The sequence below is a fragment of the Papio anubis genome, unplaced genomic scaffold (genome assembly GCF_008728515.1).
Source record: "Papio anubis isolate 15944 unplaced genomic scaffold, Panubis1.0 scaffold887, whole genome shotgun sequence".
NCBI lineage: Eukaryota > Metazoa > Chordata > Mammalia > Primates > Cercopithecidae > Papio > Papio anubis.
This window is the reverse complement of record NW_022169108.1, coordinates 13,607-21,680: the sequence shown is the minus strand read 5'-3', so window position 1 is coordinate 21,680 and position 8,074 is coordinate 13,607. Positions and strand designations below refer to the sequence as shown.

Here is an 8,074-nt window from a genome sequence, read left to right as displayed (position 1 = left end):
TCATATATCTACCATAGCTTAATTTAAAAAATTCTTATATTTGTACAGAAAATAGCATTAGAAAAATTAGCACTACAACCATGTTTGACCAGAAACCACATAATGCCTAAAAAGTTCTGATTTTTATTACAAATATTTATTATTGTTGCTCTACTATCACATTTGGCACATCTATGGGTTTTTTTATTTCCAAAATGCTTTGCTAATCTGTAACTTATTATTACTTACAGCTTTTTTTGTTGAAAAGATTTTCCTACAGCAAGGTACAAAAAAGGCATTCTACTGAAAACATTTTAAATTACACTAGTTACCAAAAAGACTATCTTTATGTATTACTGTTCTATTGAAATTTTTCTTTTCAATCAAATTCCATTCATTTCTACATAATGCATGTCAATAACAGCTACCATGGAAAAATAACCACAAGCAAAAACTGTTTTTCTACCTGTCCTTATTTTTTGCCACTCCTCATGTTTCCTTCTATTTCTATTTGTGAAAGTTTGAATCCCTCCTTCTTGATGCCCTTAAATCCATAATTACTTCTTATGACAACTCTTTTGACGCCCACATTATAAATTATTCATTATTTTGAATGATGCCTTAATTTCAAATGCACTCTTGTACTCCTACTTTGTCTTCTGTATTTTTCTCCTATATTATTTTTATACTTTTAAATAATCTTGCTTTGAGACTTCTGGCATCTTTCTTTTTCTCTGAGAGATGCCCCTAGAATGCTGTTGCTACAGGGAATTTAAAAATCAAGTGATTCTGATATTTCCCTTATTCGTTCTTCATTCCTGCTTTCTTCCTTTGCTCTTCCAGTTCCTTACATCTAGAGTGTTCTCTTCTGCCCCATCTAGCCTGTCCTTTAGCCACTTCCTTCAAAACCTGATACAATATTAATTTCCTTCAGACTAACTCTCCTGGACTAACCTACTCCAATTTACGGTGTCTCTCCACCTCTGCGAATGTCACTATAAACTATACATTTCATTCTCATTTACTTGGAAAGTGTTTGTTTTTGTAATTTCATTCAGCTATTTAGTTATACATTTTGTAATATTATTTATATAATTACTATATGCCTTTTCTAATTCCTGATTTTTCCTTCTTATTAGTTTTAATGATAACCATTACTTTGTAACATAAACATGTAATTGGTTGCTTACTATCTGTCTCTCCTGCTAGAATACAAGCCCTTTAGGATAATTGCTTATTGTTGTATCCCCAGAGCCTAAAAAATATACACAGTAATTGCTCAATTAATATTATAGTATCTTTGAAATATCATTCAGATATTAGTGAAATGAAAGTGCTCACAAATGCTTGCTGATTTTTTTAAACCCCATTTTGGCTGGAATGGCTCACACTTTTTGTAACAGGTGGGATGTATTTTGCTGTAAGATGCAGAAAACCTTACCAACACAGACTTAAATCGAAAGACACCAGCTGTTTACTTAGCCATAAGTCCAAAGGTAGGAAGTTCTAATGTTAGTTTGACTGTCCAAAGTTGTCATGCAGAACCTAGGTTCTTCCCATCCTCCTCCTTGGCCATCTGAAGTTGCTGGCTTTCTATGGTATTGCATCATAATGCCATAATGCATCATAGCCCCAAAATGGTGTCCACATTCTCGTATTTCAATGTGTAAAGCAGGAAGCAAGGAGAGTGACATCAGAAAACAGGGATATTTCCTCACTCTTGTCAATATCCTAGAAATCCCTCCAGCCCCAGCAGCCTTCTCCCCATTCCGATTACAAGAACTGAGTCACGTGCCTACTTCTGGACTAACGGTGGGCAGAGGGAAAGCAATGCTATTAAAGTCCAATCCTGATTCACCCCAGCTTCTTTGGCAAAAATAAAGGGAAACTGCTGGGTACGCAAGCAACACTGTGCCTGCTCTTCTGCTTTGTTAAATGAATCACACTGAAGCTCTGTTTTCCACAGAATCCTCCAGCTCTTAAGATTCTTCAGTCTTTTTCTTTTTTCTGCCTACATTTTAATCATTACACATTTTCTTTCAGATTTTTTTTTCTGATTAAAATGGCCTTTTGAAACATCTACTCTGTCTACCCATAAGTTTCTTTTATTGAGTTGTTCCCATACTCTTAATTTCTGCATTCTAATTCCTTTTCTTTTCAAAAACACTGAGACATATCACATTTTTAAAGGAAGAACAAAGTTTATTTTGCCCCTTCCTTTCCACTCCACATATATATTTCAGATTCTCAACTGTATTAGGAGCCTCAGAGGGCAAGAAACCATCATCTGCTCTCCTTATAATTGCCAGCAGCGTTTCACAGGTGCTAAATGTACTTGACGTGCCCTTCCCCTTTATGGTTAATCAGAGGCATGCAGGCTTTAATAAGAAGCAATAGGAATCACAGTTTTACAGTCGAAAAGTACCCCTCGCATTACAAATATCCTCTACTAATTTGGTTCTATTAAATTCTCTGCATATTTGCTTCTTGCTGGTGTCAGGAAGTCCCAGAATACAGTGGATTTCCCACTTCATACCACCTTTTCCAACATCTTTCACAGAAAGGAAGGATGGACCTGGGTTTCCATGGTAACACAACTGTGATAATGGAAGGTATCTGGCTATAGGTGAGATAACTCCCTCTCAGATTTAGTGGAGGGAGGAGAAATGAAGATTTTCTTTCTTTTTATTCTCCTGGCAATGCACTTCGGAAACTAAAGGGATACTGCAGTGTCAGTTACAGCGTTAAGTTTTCACTGTCTTACAGATTTACAGCTCTTGGGCATAATTCACATTTCTTTTATATCATTTTTATTTATTTCCCACAAACAAATGAATGAAGACAAAAGTTATTTCTATAATCATCTCAGAATAGAGTTTATGCTGGCATCAGAATGAACATGACTAAGGGGTTAGAAAATAGACATCCATCTCCTCCCCAAGTCCTCTAAATTCTCTACACGTCCTGACATCCTTTTTATAGCAGCTAATCTTTCACCCAACATATCACATACAGCCACAAATCAGGTAAGTACCATCGTTTAAGCCAGAATAAGTGAGAAAATATGCTCTGACCTGTCATGTTTCTTTTGCCTCTTGGTGGTTAAAAATCAACCTTTATGGTACTGAGCATGAAATCTGAGTCTGAGGCCTGTCAATATAAGGCCTGTAAATAAACGAGCTATAACCACCCAAAGGGCTGCAGTCTCTATACTCCTTCTTATCAAAAACGTCAGCATTGATGAGAGGTCAGGGGAAATAACCTGAGAAATGTCACAAAGCTGTCCTACTCTCTATTATGCTAAGTGGAGTGACTACGGAGACTACTCACTATTTTTGTGACAGCTTCAGTCCAGAGCTTCTCAACATCTAGGGACCTAGGAGTCATGAAAACAGTTGCTTAAGGCGACCTTCTGGACCCACAATCCCAAAGCAAATTTCTCAAAAACATAAATCACTGAATCTTTATTCCTTGCAAAGTAAATGGACTTAGAGCTTCTCTGTAATGCAAGGTACTAGATGGGTTGTCATGATCTAGAGAGAAAGCTTCATGCTTCCTGACTCTATTGAACAAATCTAAGAACTTCTTATTACCAAGATGCACAATTAGAATCTTAAAAGAGACAATCTGTCTTTCCTTGGAAAAGAAGTATAGCTGCTACTAACCTAAAGTAACCATGAATAAGCATACCAGTTTTACACAAAATATGAGACTTCTGGAAAGCTAGGTGAACATCATACTTACCTACATCCTCTTGAAACATCCCTGCCAAAGTAGCTCAGATATGAAGCATCCATGTAAGTTCTCTCAATTTTAATTCACTATTTCACATTACTAGCCTAGCATGAAATAGTAGATCCTCTTCGGTTCCAATTCCCTTAAAACAGTCCTGATTCTTAGTCCTTTTTATTAATATAGTACCTTCACTGCTGATTCTGGTGGCTCAGATAGTACCATTCATATTTTAATGATATGTAATCAAGAAATGCTGAGTTATATTTTACTACATACACATTTTTAAATTCAGAGGACATTTGTCCTTGATAATTTTAAATGAAAACTTGGTGTGTGTTTATTATAGCAAGGTAATGCAAATATAAGTTACCCATTCTAATATAACGAAGCTCTAGGGAAATAGGAAACTACTAAATTTGAGTAATCTTTGCAGTAGTTTGACTATCGACAGAAAAGATAGTGAAAGAATACCTGGCTTTTAACTCAGACCAAAATCCCCTCTGCATGATGACCTTGTGGGAAAGAGGACCGGGGGAGAGGTATGCCAGGCTTTAACAATAGAACTACAGAAATGTATTATTCGCAGGAAATGTGCGACAGTAACGAACGGATGAGACTAGTTTGAGAAGGACCTAGTTTAAAGAAAGTAAACCGAGTAACCGGTAACTGCAAAAAATAATGCAGGAATGTTTCAGGATGTCACGTCTCCTAAATTTGACGTTATGGGTGGGAGAGGGTGTGTAACTAAGATGTAATGCTAGCGACAGAACGCTAAGTTTTAAAACTTAATAGTGAAAGAAAAAATAATGTTCTGGGAGGAACGCCTGGAAGACCCATGCAACTGCTGCACGATATCTCCTTAAGGACCGGAACATTTCTCACCCTGAAGACAAAAGTCCCTGTGTTCTCGATTCAGCCCACATCCCTCAGCACCACTTCCATGCCCATCATTTAGGCAGAATGCCACGGAGACGACGTTAAAAGTGGAATTCATCATTCTGGCTTGCAACCCATCTTGTTCTTTTGCCAGAACAGAGCACAGCAACTGGCTCCTCAATCTCTGCCCCTCCCAAACGCCAGCAGCCGGGCCCTGTCTCCATCCCGCCGGCCTCTGTGGCAAGGGGCTCGCGAGCTCTGGTTGGCTTGGTCGAAGCTTCCGTCACACGCCAGCTCACCTACGATTGGTTGGCAAAGCGTGCGCGAACCGCCCCGCCTGGCGAGGCACTGGGAGGTGTGCTTGCGGATCCCGCGACATATTTTTTTACCGATTGGTTGAAGGGGGAAAGTCACGTGGTATGGGGAGGCTCTCCTATTGGTAGTGAATGGTACCATGGGGTGCAGAGACATGACGTGGTTGGCTAGAATGAATCCCAGCTTCCCACTAGATGCCCCTAGCCGGCTGTTGCTATGAGGTGTCCCGGGGCCTTCCGGCTGCCGGTCGGGGTTCCGCTCTCCAGGTTTTCAATTCACCAGTGGCTGACAGGGCGTGGGCAGAGCTCGACTGCAGTTCGGCACTGAAAGGGGCGGATCTAGAAGAAATGTGGGCGGGTCCAGAGGATTGGTGGGCGGGACCCTGGCGACGTCAGCAGGCTTGGACCCAACTTCCGTGGTGTGTGGCCGCCTCTGGCTCGCCCCTGTGGCGCGCTGCCGGAGGGGGCTGTCACCCTCCTATCAATGTCCTAACACTCGAAAGCTTCGTTTTGTTGCGTTTACACAACTTCAGGCAGAAGCCTGTAGGTGCCCGTCCCCTTAAAGCTACACATGCTAATACAAGATAAAACCAAAGCTCTAGAAGTGCTGACAGACTGGGTGGCATCGGGCAAAGGCCCTTGCGGTCCCTCTTGGGCCTTGGGCATCTCTCCCCTTCACTCCTCGCCTAAGGGTAAAGCTTGGAGGTAGCTCTGGCCCCTCTACCATCGCATCTCCGCCGAATTCTGAACGTGGGAGTCTCAGGTTGACTGCTCCCAGCTCGGGCGGGAACTGCGCATGCTCGGTACGTAGGCCCTGGGGTCTGACTGGGCGCACAGGGTTCGGCGCTGCTGGGCAGTCGCGGTGCTTGTTTATCTCCGCGACGGCAGAAGCTTCGGAGCCGCGCAGAGCCTCTCGGGAGCGCCCGCGGCCGGTCGCCTAGGCGACGGGGACGGGGGCGAGGCTGTGCCGCGGGCTCCGCCCCGGCCGCCGGGCCCCGCCCCTGGCCGCGCTGCGGCTGGGGCTCGGGCGCGCGCTCCAGCGCTGGGGGTGGCGGCGGCGGCGGCGGGCGGGGATCTGGGCGGAGGTTGAGGCGGCGGCACTGCGGCCCGCGGCTCGGCGGCTTCGGCGGCTCACGCCTGTCTCCCTGCTCGCCCTTAGTCCCACCCGGTGCCCATCATTCGGGGCCGTGGTCGCCGCCTGCCCGGCTCCATGCCCAGGGCCGTTGCTCCTCAGCTGCTGCCGCGCCGCCGGCGCTCCAGGCCGCTGCGGCTGTGAGGGGCGGCCGCGGAGTGGCTGGGCGGCTGCCGGGGTTGGGCTGGGGTGCAGCGGCCGGCGTAGTCTATGTCGCGGGCGGCGGCGGCGGCGGCGGCCGCGGAGTGGACGATGCGTCGAGCACAGGCGGCAAAAGGCTCGGCGGTAGGCAAATCCGCCCTGACCGTGCAGTTCGTGACCGGTACCCTTCATTAGAATACGACCCTGCAACTCATCTCCGAGGACTTCACCGCAAGGAAGATCGAGGATTCGCTGCCGTCGGTGCCGCTGGAAAATCCCGACACGGTTGGCACTGAGCCCCAGTCTGCGTCCACGTGGATCCTGTACATCCAAAGAACGGCTATCCAAATCCTTCGTCTGTTCGCCTCGTCACCGTCCCTCAGCATTATTCTCCAGGCACAACATTCCATGCGGACCAGATCATCCGCGTGAAGCGGTGAGCGAGGCGCAGGGGCTGGCGCTGCACCCCGGAGTCACTGTCTCGTCCTGGGTCAGGAATCCCCGGCGCGGGGTCCTGGGGGAGGGGCTGTCTGGGGGCCTGAGCTGGAGGCCCACCACCAGCTGGCCCTCAGCCTCCTCCTCACCCTTCTAACCCGGAGTGCTTGTTTCAAGGCACCAAACTCCTGGCATCCTAATTGGAATTACATGAGAACAGCCTTCCTTGTCTCTGGCCGTTGTTAGCATTGTTTGAAAACAGAGCCTCCCGTCGTTTAAAAGCCAAAAAACCTGCAGAGGTAAAGTGGAGTGGATGGCTTCGTGTTGGGAAGAGAGGAACTGTGCAGGTATAGTTGGAGACATTTGCAGACTGCACAACAGTCTGCCTTGGCAATTTGACAGCAAAAATCGCTCTCACACACCTATACAAGGCAAAGTCAAGTCCAGAGGAAAGAGACCTTTTCTCATCTCGTTAAAGGTTTATGGTTCCAAGGCGTTTTACAAAAATGAAGTCTCTCTAATTTAGAGCAAAACTTTAAAGACAGATTATCAAATTATTTGAAGACATCGTGTTTCAAATGGGGTTTCTGAGAATATTAAATATACTCAGAGGAGTGCAAATAAGCCATTCACAGGAGGAAAAAGAATGCAGCTGTTTTTTGTTTTGTTTTTAATATAGCTTAACCTTAACCGCTTCCAAAAAAAAAGTTCAAAGTTAAAACAGAAGCTTCTTCAAAAGTGTGACTCAAGTATTAGCTAATTGAAGTTAACGTTAATAAGCCTTTTATATATATAAATCTGTTTCTAAAGCATACATTTTGGAAATATGGCTGATTACTTAAATGATTTTAAAATGTTTATTTCTTAAATTCACTGAGTATATTTTTCTGTGTCTCTAAGCATTATAAGAAAATGTGATAACATCCTAGTCCTACCTTCAATGAGTCATTTAATTACACATTACCGTTTTATCCAGTTATTGTGCTAAGCTAAAGCCTGTTGATAATTTTGGTGTCCTTTTTTCTGCCTTATTCTCATCCAGAGTTCTTCAAATCTGAAGACCTTTATTCGAAAGATGGTTGTGGGTGCACTGTAGACATAATCACATTGTACGTCAGTTTGAGTCCACTATTTTGAAAGAGCAAGCGACTGTTTCGAGGGGCGTCCAGGGATGCCTGAAACCCAGTTTATGAGAGGGTTTAATGCAACCGTTAGATCAAAGAGAAGGCTCTCTCCATTGCTCCACTTCCCCCTTAACTACTCCTTTGAAGAGTATGCACTTTAATAGCTCGAACTAAAATTACAAAACATGTTATTCATATCTTAAACAATTCAAACTAGAATAAAGCAGATATCTCGTGGTCTCTGCTGCTCACGATTTGCTTTAATTGATATTTTCATTCAGTAATCATTATCTTCTCAAAGTTAAACTTAAGCAATGTAACTGAACGCAGCTACTGCA

General features: G+C 44.1%; 1 long non-coding RNA gene across 2 annotated transcripts; it reads right to left on the bottom strand.

Annotated features, from left to right (window-relative positions):
* Positions 1 to 1,430: 1,430 nt before the first annotated feature.
* LOC116273569 lies at positions 1,431 to 5,927 on the bottom strand. Of its 2 annotated transcripts, none has more exons than XR_004181885.1 (2): positions 3,724 to 5,927; positions 1,431 to 3,355 (listed from the first exon to the last, which is right to left on the bottom strand). It is a non-coding gene; the product is annotated as an uncharacterized LOC116273569 (long non-coding RNA). The 2 variants fall into 2 exon arrangements; XR_004181884.1 differs by having other exon boundaries at positions 4,597 to 5,922.
* Between the last annotated feature and the right edge of the window lie 2,147 nt (positions 5,928 to 8,074).